This window comes from Triturus cristatus, chromosome 7 (assembly GCF_964204655.1).
Source record: "Triturus cristatus chromosome 7, aTriCri1.1, whole genome shotgun sequence".
Lineage (NCBI taxonomy): Eukaryota > Metazoa > Chordata > Amphibia > Caudata > Salamandridae > Triturus > Triturus cristatus.
Genome location: NC_140590.1, coordinates 1,107,431,447 through 1,107,446,723, shown reverse-complemented (window position 1 = coordinate 1,107,446,723; position 15,277 = coordinate 1,107,431,447). Strand labels below are relative to the sequence as shown.

At 57.3% G+C, this 15,277-nt stretch overlaps 1 pseudogene; it reads right to left on the bottom strand.

Annotated features, from left to right (window-relative positions):
• Positions 1–663: 663 nt before the first annotated feature.
• Positions 664–2,350, bottom strand: LOC146811162 (18S ribosomal RNA; annotated as a pseudogene).
• Between the last annotated feature and the right edge of the window lie 12,927 nt (positions 2,351–15,277).

The following is a 15,277-nucleotide window of genomic DNA, read 5'->3' as shown; positions in this document are numbered from 1 at the left end:
TACCTGCCAATGAGGGAGGGTCGCCCCACCTGCACATCAGCCGTCCGTCGCCGATCAGCCCCGAGCTGTGCCAGCAGGCTGGCGATCAGCCCACTACCACCCTCGCCTGGGTAAGAGGCACCGGAAGGGAAGAGCCAGGCGGCTCCCCATCCCGCACGCCTCTCGCCGAGAGGAGCCGGCGTCCCCTCGCAGGCCCTCCGCCCCTTCTCTTCCAGGCCACCCTGCCACGCAAGAAGGGCTTCTCATTGGTCACCCGGAACCCGGTAAGGCCGGGACTTGGGTGCAGGAGGGCCCAGCCAGCACCAGGGCCTTTTCTAGGGAGGGGTGGTACCAGCCAGGGGATGCACTGCCATTCGGTTTCCCCCCATCGCTGGGGGGGTCATGTCGGGTGAGCTTGAATTCTGTCTCAGAGAGGGACAGGGGAAGGGGGCCGCCCCCATCCCCGGTCCCTCACGCGTCGGTTGTGCCTTCCCCAGGGGGAAGAGGCCCGCCTAAGTTCCAGTCCTCACCCGAGCACCCCATGCGTCTGCAGACCGCTCCACCGGCGAGGGCGTGCCAGGGCGTGCCAGGGCAGAGCCGGGCACTATGCCTATGGTCCGTGCTTGCAGGAGGCAGCCGAGGGCTTCAAGTTGGCACCGTCGGGCACTCGGGCCGCTCCACCGTTAAAGATCCTTCCGCAGGTTCACCTACGGAAACCTTGTTACGACTTTTACTTCCTATAGATAGTTAAGTTTGATTGTCTTCTCGGCGCTCCACCAGGGCCATTGCCGAACTTGGCGGGGCCGATCCAAGGACCTCACTAAACCATCCAATCGGTAGTAGCGACGGGCGGTGTGTACACAGGGCAGGGACTTAATCAACGCAAGCTTATGACCTGCACTTACTGGGAATTCCACGTTCATGGGAAATAATTGCAATCCCCAATCTCTTTCACGAACGGGGTTCAGCGGGTTACCCGCACCTGTCGGCGAAGGGAAGACACACACTGATCCATTCAGTGTTTCACGCGTGCAGCCCCAGACATCTAAGGGCATCACAGACCTGTTATTGCTCGATCTCGTGTGGCTGAACGCCACTTGTTGACCGCTGGGGGTCGCCTAACTAGTCAGCATGGAGGAGTCTTGTTCGTTATCGGAATTAACAAGACAAATCACTCCACCAACTAAGAACGGCCATGCACCACCACCCACAGAATCGAGAAAGAGCTATCAATCTGTCAATCCTTTCCGTGTCCGGGCCGGGTGAGGTTTCCCGTGTTGAGTCAAATTAAGCCACAGGCTCCACTCCTGGTGGTGCCCTTCCATCAATTCCTTTAAGTTTCAGCTTTGCAGCCATACTCCCCCCGGAACCCAAAGACTTTGGTTTCCCGGAAGCTGCTCGGCGGGTCATGGGAATAACGCCGCTGGATCGCTAGTCGGCATCGTTTATGGTCGGAACTACGACGATATCTAATTCGAACCTCCGACTTTCATTCTTGATTAATGAAAACATTCTTGGCAAATGCTTTCGCTTTGGTTCGTTTTGAGCCGGTCCAAGAATTTCACCTCTAGCAGCAAAATACAAATGCCCCCGGCCGTCCCTCTTAAACATGGCCCCAGTTCTGAAAACCAACAAAATAGAACCGGAGTCCTATTCCATTATTCTTAGCTGAAGTATTCAGGCGACTGGCCTGCTTTGAACACTCACATTTTTTCAAAGTAAACGCTTCTGACCCCCAGGACACTCAGTCAAGAGCATCAAGGGGGTGCCGAGAGGCAGGGGCTGGGACAGGCGGTAGCTCGCCTCGCGGCGGACCGCCAGCTCGATCCCAAGATCCAACTACAAGCTTTTTAACTGCAGCAGCTTGAAAGAGTCCTGTATTGTTATTTTTCGTCACTACCTCCCTGAGTCGGGAGTGGGTAATTTGCACGCCTGCTGCCTTCCTTGGATGTGGTAGCCGTTTCTCAAGCTCCCTCTCCGGAATCGAACCCTGATTCCCTGTTACCCGTGGTCACCATGGTAGGCACAGAAAGTACCATCGAAAGTTGATAGGGCAGACATCCGAATATATTGTCGCCGTCATGAGGACGTGCGATCGGCCCAAAGTTATCTAGAGTCACCAAAGCGGCCGGGCGAGCCCGGATTTGTCTTGGTCTGATAAATGCACATATCCCGGGAGGTCCTCATCACTTGTCGGCATGTGTTAGCTCTAGAATTACCACAGTTATCCAAGTAACAGATGGAGCGATCAAAGGAACCATAACTGATTTAATAAGTCATTTGCAGTTTCACTGTACCGGCTGTGTGTACTTACACGTGCATGGCTTAATCTCTGAGACAAGCATATGCTACATGCAGGATCAACCAGGTAGCCGCACCTGCTGATGGGGTGGGTTCGGGGGGCCATGTGCCCATCTCCCTGACGGGACAACCTTCACGCACCCCTCCTTCTCGGGAGCCTGCTGGGGGAAGGAGCCCACCCGCCTGGGGGCAGGCCCTCGAGTCGGACAGTCCATGCGGGGAGGAAGCTCCTTGCATGAAGCAACAGCCGAGGCTGGCCAAGCAGTCCATCCCTAAACGGACTGAGAGTGCCCAATCGATCAGAGTACGGCATGGGCATCCCCTGGCAGGCTGCCCTGCGCAGGGGATATGGCGGCATCACATCCCTGCCTGCTCTCGGGGCAGGCAGGCTCGAAGGAAAGGCCCATCGCAAAGTGGCTGAGAGGCAAGCGCAGACCCGGGCCCCTGGGGTACCCGGCAGGAGGGCCCGGGTGCTGCGTTCCCCTGGCCCGGGATCAACGGACCTCACAGAGGTCTGACCGAGCAAACCCGGAGAAAAAGGACCATCAGGAACGGGCTGAGAGGCAGGTGCGTACCTGGCCCCCTGGGGGCCCTGACAGGCTGGCCAGCATGCTGCCTTCCCCTGTCTCTGGAGTGCCGGACCTCATGGAGGTCTGACCGAGCAATCTCAGAGAAAAAGGACCATTGGGAAGGGGTTGAGATGCAGGTGCGTACCTGGGCCCTTGTGGGCCCTGGCGGGCGGGTCCGGGTGCTGCCATCCCCTGTCTTGGGATCACTGGACCTCACGGAGGTCTGACTGAGCAAACTCAGAGAAAAAGGACCATCAGGAAGGGGCTGAGAGGCAGGTGCGTGCCCGAGCCCCTGGGGGCCCCGGCGGACAAGCCCGGGTGCTGCCTACCCCTGTTTCAGAATCGCCAGACCTCACGGAGGTCTGATTGACCCTCTCCCTAGTAAAACGGAGGAAAATTGCCCCCCTTTCTTGTAATGCGTGCACACGAGGTTACAGAGGGGAACCAAGGCGCGAATGTACACAACCTCCTGGATCCCTCGCTGGGATCGGGGAGACAAATGAGCCCTCATCGGGACTTCCAGGCAAGCCCAGCCATCTGGTTGCCCCATTGGAAAGCATTGCGTGCAACCAGATGGCCGAGGGGATAGGTGTGACCAGAAGGCCGAAGGGATAGGTGCGACCAGATGGCCAAGGGGATAGGTGCGACCAGATGGCAGAGGGGATAGGTGCGACCATTTGAATGGGCTCAAAAGGGAAGCCATCTGGTCGCTCTGTGCCCCAACGAAAGAGTGAGCAGGTGCTGGGGCATGGGGGACCGGAGGCCCAGAGCCCCAGCTGGGTCCCAGCCATGGAGTCTGCGAGGGGGACCCAACGGGCCCTCCGACCCAGGGCCCACAGACACCTTGACAAGCAGGGGAGGCCTGCACGGGCCCAACGGACCCCTGTCCTGGGCCCTTGGTGAAGCAGCCAGCCCGGGGATGGGACCCAGGGCAGGAGCACCGAACCCAGGGCCCGAGGGGGCCCCTGGACCCAGCCAGGGCTCCCAGGCCCAGAGGCGCAGGGTAAGCCTCCCTGGGCACACCGGACCCCATTTGGGGCACCCTGCCACACGGCAGGACCAAGGACGGAGCCTGGGGTGGGGAAGCTGCCCTCCCTGGGACCCACAAGGGCCCCGGCCGGAGCTCCTGAAACCAGCCAAGCAAAGGGAGGCTCACCGGGCACAACGGATCCCCTTCCTGGGCCTTTGGTGGTGCGGCAGGCCGGTGTCGGGGCCCAGGGCAGGAGCACCCGACCAGGGACACGCCGGGGCCCTGGACCCAGCATGCCCAGAGACGCAGGGGAAGCCTCCCAAGGCCCGCCGGACCCCGTCCGGGCAGCCTGCCAGGTGGCAGGACTGAGGACGGAGCCCGGGGTGGGGAGGCTACCCTCCCCAGGGCCCTCAGGGGCCTCGGCCGGAGCTCTTGAACCCAGCCAAGTAAGGGGAGGGTTCGAGGGCACAACGGAGCCCTATCCCAGGCCTTTGTCAGTGCGGCAGGTGGGGGGACAGGGCCCAGGGCCGGACCACCTGACCCGGGGCCTGGCGGGCTCCTCGACCCAGCCGGGGCTCCCAGGCCCAGACGCACAGGGGAAGCCTCCCCAGGCCAGCCGGACCCTATCCCGGGCACCTATGCCACGCGGCAGGACCAAGGACGGAGCCCGGGGTGGGGAGGCCACCCTCCCCGGGGCCCTTGGGAGCTGCTGAACCGAGCAGAGCAAGGGGAGGCTCCCCGGTCACGATGGAACCCCATCCCGGGCCTTTGGCAGGGCAGCAGGCTGGGGGACAGGGCCCAGGGCTGAAGCACACGAGCCGGGCCTGGCCAGGCCCCTGGACCGAGCTGGGGCTCCCGGGCCTGGAGGCGAAGCAGATGCCTCCTGGGGGACCTCGTTCAGGCACGCTGCCACGCAGCAGGACCGAGGACGGAGCCTGGGGAGGCAACTGGACCCAGCCCAGCAGGGGGAGGCCCGCCGGACCCCATCCGGGGCAGCCTGCCATGCGGCAGGCCCAGGGACGGACCCAGGGCTGGGGCGGCATCCTGGCCCGTCCAGCTGCCGGCTGAGGACTGCTAGGCCTAGAGGGGTCCCCGAGTACCCTGTCCCTAGTAATCCGGAGGAAGGCTACCCCCTTTTCTGGTGACCTGTGCACACAGCAATACTGAGGGGACCCTAGGCGCGGACGCGCCCAACCTCCTGGAGCCCTGGCTTGGATCGGGGAGGCAAATGAGCCCTCATCGGGAATTCCAGGGTGGCCCGGCCATCTGGTTGGCGCATTGGAAAACATTGTGTGCGACCAGATGGCCGAGGGGAAAGGTGCAACCAGATGGCCGGGACCAAAAGGACTCCTGTCTGCCCACCCGAGCCTTCGCGGTAGGGCTACCGCCTGCCCACGCAGGGCTCGGGGGGGCTCCGCTTCCCGGGGGCTCAGGGACCCCGGCTGGGCCTCAGGCACGGGGAGGACGACCGGAGCTCTCGGGCTCAGATGCCTGGGGGAGGACTGCCTGGGACCCATGGAGCCCATCCCGGGCACGTTGCCACACCATGGGCTGGAGGATGGAGCCCCCGGACAGAGGGGAGGTGTTGACTGGGCATAGCCCATCTGGTCCATGACAAGGAACCGCCTGCCCGGGAGGGATGTTCCGGCATCCCCTTGCCCCTAGTAATTCGGAGGAAGGCTACCCCTCTTTCTGGGAACCCATGCGCACCGAGAGACTCAGGGGACACTAGGCGTAGATATGCCTGACCTCCTAGAGCTCTGTCTGAGATCGGGGAGGCAAATGAGCCCTCATCTGGACTTCCAGGCAAGCCCGGCCACCTGGTCGCCCCATTGGAAAGCATTACGTGCGACCAGATGGCCGAGGGAATAGGTGCGACCAGATGGCCAAAGGGATAGGTGTGACCAGATGGCCGAGGGGAAAGGTGCGACCAGATGGCCAGGCTCAAAAGGGAAGCCATCTGGTCACTCTGTGCCCCAACGAAAAAGTGAGCAGGTGCCAGGACTAGGGAGACTGGAGGCCCGGGGCCCAAGCTGGGCCCCAGCTATAGAGGCTGCGAGGGGGACATGACGGGCCCTCCGACTCGGGGCCCGCGGACACATTGACAAGCAGGGGAGGCCTACATGGGACTGACATGCCCCTGTCCTGGGCCCTTGGTGGAGCAGCAGGCCGGGGGATGTGTTCCAGGGCCAGAGCATCTGACCCGGGGCCCGGCGGTGCCCCCGGACCCAGCCAGGGCTCCCGGATGTGCAGGGGGAGCCTCCTTGGGCCCGCTGGACACCATCCCGGGCACCCTGCCACACAGCAGGACTGAGGCTAGAGCCCAAGGTGGGGAGGCCACCCTCCTCGGGGCCCTCAAGGAGAGACTCCCTGGGCACAACAGAACCCCATCCCAGGCCTTTGGCAGAGCAGCAGGCCGGGGGCCTGGGGCCCACGGATGCAGCACCCGACCAGGGGCCTGACAGGGCTCCTGGACCCAGCCAGGGCTTCCGGGCCCGGAGGTGCAGGGAGAGCCTCCCCGGGCCCACAGGACCCCATTCCGGGCACCCTGCCACATGGCAGGACCAAGGATGTAGCCCAGGGTGGGGAGGCCGCCCTCCCCAGGTCCCCTGTGAGCCCCTAAACCCAGCCAAGCAGAGGGAGGCTCCCCGGGCACAACAGAAACCCGTACCAGGCCTTTGGTGGAGCAGCAGGCCGTGGGACGTGGCCCAGGGCTGGAGTACCCAACCCTGGACCCGGCCGGGCCCCTGGACCCAGCTGGCGCTCTCAGGCCCAGAGGCACAGAGAGAGCCTCCACAGGCCCAAGGGACCCCATCCTGGGCACCCTGCCACACAACAGGACCGAGGAAGGAGCCTGTGGTGGGGAGGCCGCCCTCCCCAGGGCCCCTGGGAGCCCCTGAACCCAGCCGAGCAGGGGGAAGGCTCGCCTGGCACAACGGAACCCCATCCCAGGCCTTTGGTGGAGCAGCAGGCCGGGGGACGGGGCCCAGGGCTGTGGCACCTGACACGGTGCCTTGCAGGGCCCCTGGTCCGGCTGGGTCTCCCAGGCCGGAGGCGCAGGGGGAGCCTCCCTGGGCCCACGGTACCTCATCCCAGGCACCCTACCACACGGCAGGACCGAGGACGGAGCCCGGGGTGGGAAGGCTGCCCTGCCCAGGGCCCCTGGGAGCCTCTGAACCCAGCCAAATGGGGGGGCTCCCCGGGCATGATGGTACCCCAGTCCCGGGCCTTTGGCAGAGCGGCAGGCCGTGGGGTTGGGGCCCAGGGCTGGAGCACTCGACGCTGGGGCCCTGGACCCAGCAGCGCAGGGGCAGCCTCCCCATGCCCCTGTCCCGGGCAGCCTGCCACACGGCAGGACCGAGGACACACCCCAGCTTGGAGGGCTGTCATGCCCCATCCGGCTACTGGCTGATGACCGCTAGGCCATGAGGGGTCCCGGAGTACCCTGTCCCAAGTAATCCATGGGAAGGCTACCCCCCTTTCTGGTAACCCGTGTGCCCTGCAAGACTTGGGGGGCCCTAGGCGCAGACACGCCAGACCTCCTGGAGCCATGGCTGGGACCGGGGAGGCAAAAGAGCGCTCACTGGGACTTCCAGGGCAGACCGGCCATCTGGTTGCCCCATTGGAAAGCATTGCATGTGACCAAATGGCCCAGGAGACAGGTGCAACCAGATGGCCGGGACCGAAAGGACTCCCATCTGCCCGCCCAAGCCTTCGCGGTAGGGCTCCCGCCTGCCCACGCAGGGCTCTGGGGCTCTGCTTCTCGGGGACCCCAACTGGGCCTCAGGCACGGGGAGGACTGCTGGAGCTCTCAGGCCTGGACGCCTGAGGGAGGACTGCCCAGGACCCATGGAGCCCATCCCTCTCGCTGTGGGTCGGAGGAGGGAGCCCCCGGATGGAGGGGAGGTGTTGTCCGGGCATAGCCCATCTGGTCTCCTTCAAGGAACCGCCATCCTGGGAGGGGTGTTCCGGCATACCCTTGCCCCTAGTAATCCAGAGGAAGGCTACCCCTCTTTCTGGGAACCTGTGCGCAGCAAGAGACTCAGGGGACCCTGGGCGCAGACATGCCCAACCTCCTGGAGCCCTCTCTGGGATCAGGGAGGCAAATGAGCCCTCATCGGGACTTCAAGGAAAGCCCGGCCATCTGGTCGCCCCATTGGAAAGCATTGCGTGCGACCAGATGGCCTAGTGGAAAGGTGCCACCAGATGGCCGGGACCGAAAGGACTCCCATCTGCCTGCCTGAACCTTCGCAGTTGGGCTCCCACCTGCCCACACAGTGCTTGGGGGCTCCGCTTCCCGGGGGGCTCAGGGATCCTGGCTGGGCCTCAGGCATGGCGAGGACCGCTGGAGCTCTCGGGCCAAGACGCCCAGGGTAGGGAGCCCCTGGACGGAGGGGAGGTGTTCTCCAGGCATAGCCCATCTGGTCCCCAGCAAAGAACCGTCAGCACGGGAGGGGTGTTCCAGCATACCCTTGCCCCTACTAGTCCGGAGGAAAGCTACGTCTCTTTCTGGTAACCCATGTGCACCGTGAGACTCAGGGGACCCTGGGCATGAACCTACCCAACCTCCTGGAGCCCTGGCTGGGATCCGGGAGGCAAATGAGCCCTCATCGGGGCTTCCAGGGTAGCCCAGCCATCAAGTCGCCCCAATGGAATGCATTGCGTGCGACCAGATGGACGAGGGGAAAGGTGCGACCAGATGGCTGGGACCGAAAGGACTCCCATTGGCCCACCCCGAGCCTTCGCAGTAGGGCTCCCACCTGCCCACCCAGGGCTCCGGGGCTTCGCTTCCCGGGGGGCTCGGGGACCCACGCTGGGCCTCAGGCACGGGGACGACCACCGGAGCTCTTGGGCCCAGATGCCTAGAGAAGGACTGTCCGGGACTCATGGAGCCCGTCCCGGGCACTTTACCATGCCATGGGCCGGAGGAGGGAGCCCCCCTTGGACAGAGGGGAGGTATTTTCCGGGCACAGCCCATCTGGTCCCTGGCAAGGAACCGACAGCCCGGGAGGGGTGTTCCAGCATACCCTTGCCCCTAGTAATCCGGACGAAGGCTGGTCGCCCTGTTGGAAAGCATTGCGTGGCACCAGATGGCTGAGGGGAAACGTGAGACCAGATGGCAGTGACCGAAAGGTCTCCCATCTGCCCACCCGAGCCTTCGCGGTAGGGCTCCCACCTGCTCACCCAGGGCTAGGGGGCTTCACTTCCCGGGGGGGCTTGGGGACCCTGGCTGGGCCTCAGGCATGGGGAGGACCACCGGAGCTCTCAGGCCCAGATGCCTGGGGGAGGACTCCCCGGGCCCCATGGAGCCCGTCCCGGTCACTTTGCCCCGCCGTCGGCCGGAGAAGGGAGCCCCCCTGGACAGAGGGGAGGTGTTGTCAGGACATATACCATCTGGTCCCCGGCAAGGAACCGCCAGCCCGGGAGGGGTGTTCCGGCATACCCTTGCCCCTAGTAATCTGGAGTAAGGCTACCCTTTTTTCTGGGAACCTGTGCGCACCAAGAGACTCTGGAGAAACTAGGCGCAGACGCGCCTGACCTCCTGAAGCCCTGGCTGGGATTGGGGAGGCGAATGAGCCCCCATCAGGATTTCCAGGGCAGCCCGGCCTTCTGGTCGCCCCATTGGAAAGCATTGCGTGCGACCAAATGGCCGAGGTGAAAAGCCCGACCTAATGACCGGGCCCGTAGGAGGCCAATCTGCCCGCCCGAGCCTTCGCTGGAGGGCTCCTGCCTGCCCATACAGGGCTCTGAGACCACCGGCTGGGCCTCAGGCACGGGAAGGCCCGCAGGAGCTCTCGGGGCCCGGATGTCCAGGGAAGGACTGCCCAGGACCTATGGAGCCTGTCTTGGGCTCCATCGTCACGCCACGGGCCGGAGGATTGAGCCCCGGACGGTGGGGAGGTGTTGTCCGGGTCTAGCCCATCTGGTCCCCGGCTGAGAACCGCCAGCCTAAGAGGGGTTCTGGCATACCCTGCCCCTACTAATCCGGAGGAAAGCTGCACCTCATTCTGGTAACCCATGCACACCCTGAGACTGAGGGGAACCAAGGCTCAGACGTGCCCGAACTCCTGGAGCCCTGGTTGGGATCGGGGAGACAAATGAGCCCTCATGGAGACTTCCAGGGTGGCCTGGCCATCTGGTCGACCCATTGGAATTCATTGCGCGCTACTAATCCAACACCTTCCCTACTGGACTTGCTCTAGATGGCGCTCCAACCTAAGGAATAGCCCAATATCTTCCCTACTGGACTTGCTCTAGATGGCGGTCCAACCTAAGGAATATCCCAACACCTCCCCTACTGGACTTGCTCTAGATGGCGCTCCAACCTAAGGAATATCTCAACACCTTCCCTACTGGACTTGCTCTAGATGGCGGTCCAACCTAAGGAATATCCCAACACCTCCCCTACTGGACTTGCTCTAGATGGCGCTCCAACCTAAGGAAAGAATAGTTTTGGAATTCTCAAATTGCGATTCTCTAAAAATCGCTTTTTGAGAATCGCAAAACTATTCTTTGATACATCTCGCCCTATGTGCTGATCAAAATGCTTCACGTTGTAATTACAATGTTTTCAACCAATCTAGGCCTCTGTGTGTGACAATTGAGGACAATGCAATATACATACCCTCACCATGAAGTACAATTGCAAATTTAATGTGTGTGATCCGTTGATATGTGCCAAACCACAACATACATTGTGTGTTTCTCCTACCCACAGGGCCTGCTGGGGACACTGCAGGAACAGAACAAGAATCCCAGTCCCAGACTCCGGTTGACCCTGAGGTCTCTGGTGTGGATGTTTCTTAGTCCTCTTCAGATGACGATGAACGACCTGGCCCCTCCAGTGTGGATCAGCATTCAGCACCAGCAGCTGTAACTCCATCACACCCTGCCACCACTCCTGCTACATCTGCCCACAACCAGATGACCTCTACCAACACGGACAGACCAAGGCAATAAAACAGCGACGGCACAGGTACACAGCTGCACAGGCCACTCAGGAGCTGGCCGACAACAACACCACTGTCAACAGTGAAAGAGGTTCAGTGTTGTCTGTGTCTGCAATGGCAGGTCCTGCTCGTGTAGGTGGTCTGAGGGTGCGCGGGGTGAGGTCACGTCATGAAGATGGTACAGCTGCGCAAGATGACCACAGTTAGGACGCATCATAAATGCATACAGAGAATGCACCGGAAACTTTGGTCAGGTAGTTGGGATCCTCAAGGACATACAACATCAGGAGGCTGCCCAATAACTCCCACATGTCCAGGGTGGAGACCCACATGTCCAGGGTGGAGACCCACATGTCCAGGATGGAGTCCAAAAGAGATATAATGGATGACTTCACTGTGGTGCACAGGAACATACTCACATGCCTCCGCCAGATTGTTGACAACATGACCACACCTCCCTGTGTGCCCATTACATCTGTTGCCACAACATCTGCAAATGCCCCAGGGAGGGATGAGGACTCTGGCAGAGAGTCCCCGGCACCGCAGCAGCCTGCACCTGAGGGTCCCCCTCAAAAAAAGAAGAGGGGTCATCCAAAGAAGGACAAGTTAGAGACAGATGGCCATGCATACCCCCCAGGAAGTGAACACCTGCTCCTGATATCCTCCATTGTCTGCAAAGTGTTCAACTTGTTGACTGTCACTGAACTTCTGATTCAAATGACTGTGGACTTGGCACTGAAAATTTCATCTACTAACACTAACAACTCCTCTGTGAACTTTGGATTTCAATCACACTGTACAGCACTATGAATTATGTGTACTACTTCACACATGCATCTAAATTAAATCATAATCACACAATACCTGCCTCTGTCGTGAATTAAACTGGGTTTGTGACATAGAGATGATGACCTGCTGAACAAACACGGTGCAGGAAAACAAGTACAGGAATTAAAACACAGTCTTGTGAGTCATGGTGATGTGACAAATATGAGAGCTACACACTACAAGGTCAACACAACACAAAATTCCCATGTCACACATACTCATAACCTCCACTATTGGGAACTGAAAAGACACTGAAATGCACATACACTAAACTCATTCTGAGAAAGTGGCAATCAGGCCACAGTTACAGTATGCAAATGAATGTTGGGGATGTGTGTATACAGACAAGGCACACCCTAATGTGGAGCACAGGTTTATTACACAATCACAACATGTCGCATCCACAACAGATGCAAGGTAACCTCACCGTGACAATGAGCACAAAGTAACCAAGAGGGTAAGAAATGTCAGTACAGTGTGTGGCACCACTTCTGGTTTCCAAGAAAACTATCAGTCAGGAACAGTGTTAGGTTTGAAAACCCCATTCCTGCTATGCACTCGTTTCATGTTATCTTAGGTTAGCAGTGTGTGGCTAAATAGACACCATGTGTATTCATGTTATGCAACCCACTGATTTATCCCTGTAATGTGTTTTAGTTTGTGAGTGTGACTCCATTTTGTATTTCGTAATCCCTATTAGGCTGCTTAGGCTGTGCCTGAACTAGGCCTCATTACTCGTACTGCTTGCCTCAGCAGAACACTGTATTTCATTATTATTTTCTCATCTGTACAAAGCTGCTTCCTGACCTACTAAGTAGGCCATTCTGCCCTTGCATACCTACCTCAGTGAGTTGTTCTGCTCCCACGTTAGGAGACGCTGAGACTCAGCTCGGTAACCTTGAGTTACAGATAGCATGTAATCTAATCAACGAAAGAGTGTGCTTTGAATCTATCAAAAGAGCACTACTGTAGAATCCAAGTTTGTTTCTTTAGAAAGCCCTCACTCACTGGTTGGTGACATGCTTCATCATCGGGCCCCACCGGGAGAGGCCGAATACCAGCCCAGTGTGCTTCGACGCCAGAATTACTGCAGGGCTGGTGATGTGAATGGTGTGTGGTGATAGTTAAAAATGTCTTATTTGTGTCAACAAAATAAATGTTAATGGAAGCCAAACAGACATATATAAAAACATGATGTAGGACATGTGGACTGAATAGATTGTTCAGCCAAGTCACTTACGGTGTGGTCAACATGTTTCAGCCTATGTGTTATGTTTTAACAGGCATTCGTCAAGACCTTAGATGAATGTGAAACCCCGGCGGTATGGGTGCGCTAAGGCCCACCCTAACCTGAGGATTAAAAGTGTGAAAAAAAATGTAACAACATTTTTTTTATGATGCAAAAAATAGCGACTTCCGCATTGGAGAGGTACCGAGTTTATTCTGGGTAATGGACAAACAAACAAAGATAAACAAAAGAGAAAGACACACATGTAGAGATTAGACATGGTCTTGTAGGTTTGTCAATGGTGGAAATACAGTAACAAGTGCTCTGCATGGTGCTCTTAAACGGTAGCGCTGAACATCTGTGCTACTATGAGATCAGAGAGTGCTTACACACTGTAGAAAAAAGGTTATTTAGACATGAAGAGGTAACCGTAAAACATAAACAGATAAGAAGGGCCCAGGACAAGCACTAGCATTAAAGCAAAGTCATTGTGAAAGAACACTATGCGCAGAGAGATAGACACACAGTGTGGTTGGGCACTGAGTATACAGTAATTAAATGATATTGATAAAGGGGGAATTTTGATGCCCTTTAGGGTGTGGTCACCTCACCTGTGGACACATGCCACCGACACAACCCTTCACTGTCAGAACAAGGAAGAAAGATGTAAGATGACGAATAATTTGATTGTAGCGGTACTTTTATTCAATAAGCCAAGAACATATCAATAAATGCATATCAATTCATTTTCTATGCAAAGCCATTAAGAAACCTGACTTCACTCCATCAGGGATAAACTGCATGATCATTATAATGCTCAGAAGTCTAGAAACCTGGCTGGAATCTGGACCTGCAAAATGGCATAATTGAAATCAGTACGAGATTCAAAAGACACAGAATACCTTCTTATGAAAATATAGCCCTAGAGGCAATCTTTTCTAAAGAGAACTAGACATGCAAGATTAACATTTCAAGAGACCCTAAATGCAAGGAATTGGGTGTGGATGGAAAATACAGAGAACAATCAAAGATAAAAAAGGAAAAAAGGTTATCTAGATTGGGATGTACCACCTCAGAGAGAGGCTTTGAAGTCCCAAAATCAGATAAACGGCTGGCCGGAGAACCCACGCATGTGATGGACACAGCAGCAGAGTTCTGGCTTCTCATTGGGGTGCTAGATCTAATATACCTGAAAATGCAGAACCATGGTACTGTTCTGACGCACTTTCTGATGGAGGTGGCTTGACCGCATGTCTTAGGACACGGAACTGGTCAGGTGGTTGAAAACAGAGAACATCTTGTCTTGTACATGTCTCTAAAAATATGTAAAAGCGGAACTTAAGACTGGTGCTCCTATCGCAAAGCTGCGGCTGTGGTTTCACTTGGCCAAGCTAGGTTTTGAAAATAATAATGTAGCAAGATGTACCAACTGGCTCCATCTGGTCTTGTGTACGTGCATGTGTGGGTGTCTTGCAAGTGTATTGTGGAAAGTTACTGTACTGTACGTGGTTGCCCAAGCTACCTTGCAGCGTTGGTTACAAGAGAGTCACATTTGGGATAAGTGAGGCCTAGTAGAATTTTATATTTAGGAAGAGTGAGATCTGGGAGACCCTGTAGATGTGTCAGGGGAGGTGTGAGTTACTATGTCACCAGTGACTGTGTGGCATAAAAATGGCCAAAGTAGCGCATTTCCAGGTTATGGTTAGTGGGGCCTATATAGAGACCTTCATGCTGCCAAGGCAGATAAAAATGCTCTATTTGGTAATCAGATGGTAAAACGTGATCCTCCATCAATATCTCACTTTGGGTGTAGAGACTTACTACACCATGGGTCTCGGGAGGGGGGTGGAAGCTACAATGGCACACCCTGGGGGAAAAAAGGAGGGAAATGAAAAAAAGGATGAGGGGTAAATTAACCACAAGAGAATGGGGAACGCTTGTTACTTACCTGAGATCCTTGCATTTTTTAGAGAGGGGCAGGAGAGGAATAGGGAAAAGGAGAGGACAGAACCAAGTCCGATGGGAACAAGAGGACCCAGTGGGCAACAACACTCTCAGCAAATCACAACAAGCGAGGGGAGTCTAGTTGTTGATCTCTCCAGTGTCTCTTTGTCCCCCCTTCAGACACAAGTCCTCGAAAAAGGCCTGGGTTTTGTACCCACTGCATGTCTCGACAAATTTTGTCTCCATTGCGAGCTTGCCAATTTCTTTAGGAAATTGAAACTGAAAGCATTTTTTGAAGAGAAAGAAGGGACCGCTGTAGACACTAGCCAGGGAGACACTGGTTTCAGGAACAAATCAACCTTTACACCACCACCTCATACAATACCAACTGAGATTATGGCCTTTGAACAGGCGGTTTATCTGGAAATCGAGAATCTGGAGGAACCAAAACAATTCAAAAACCTAAGTGCCCTTGAGTACAAGGCCCTTGACAATCTCAAGGCAAATT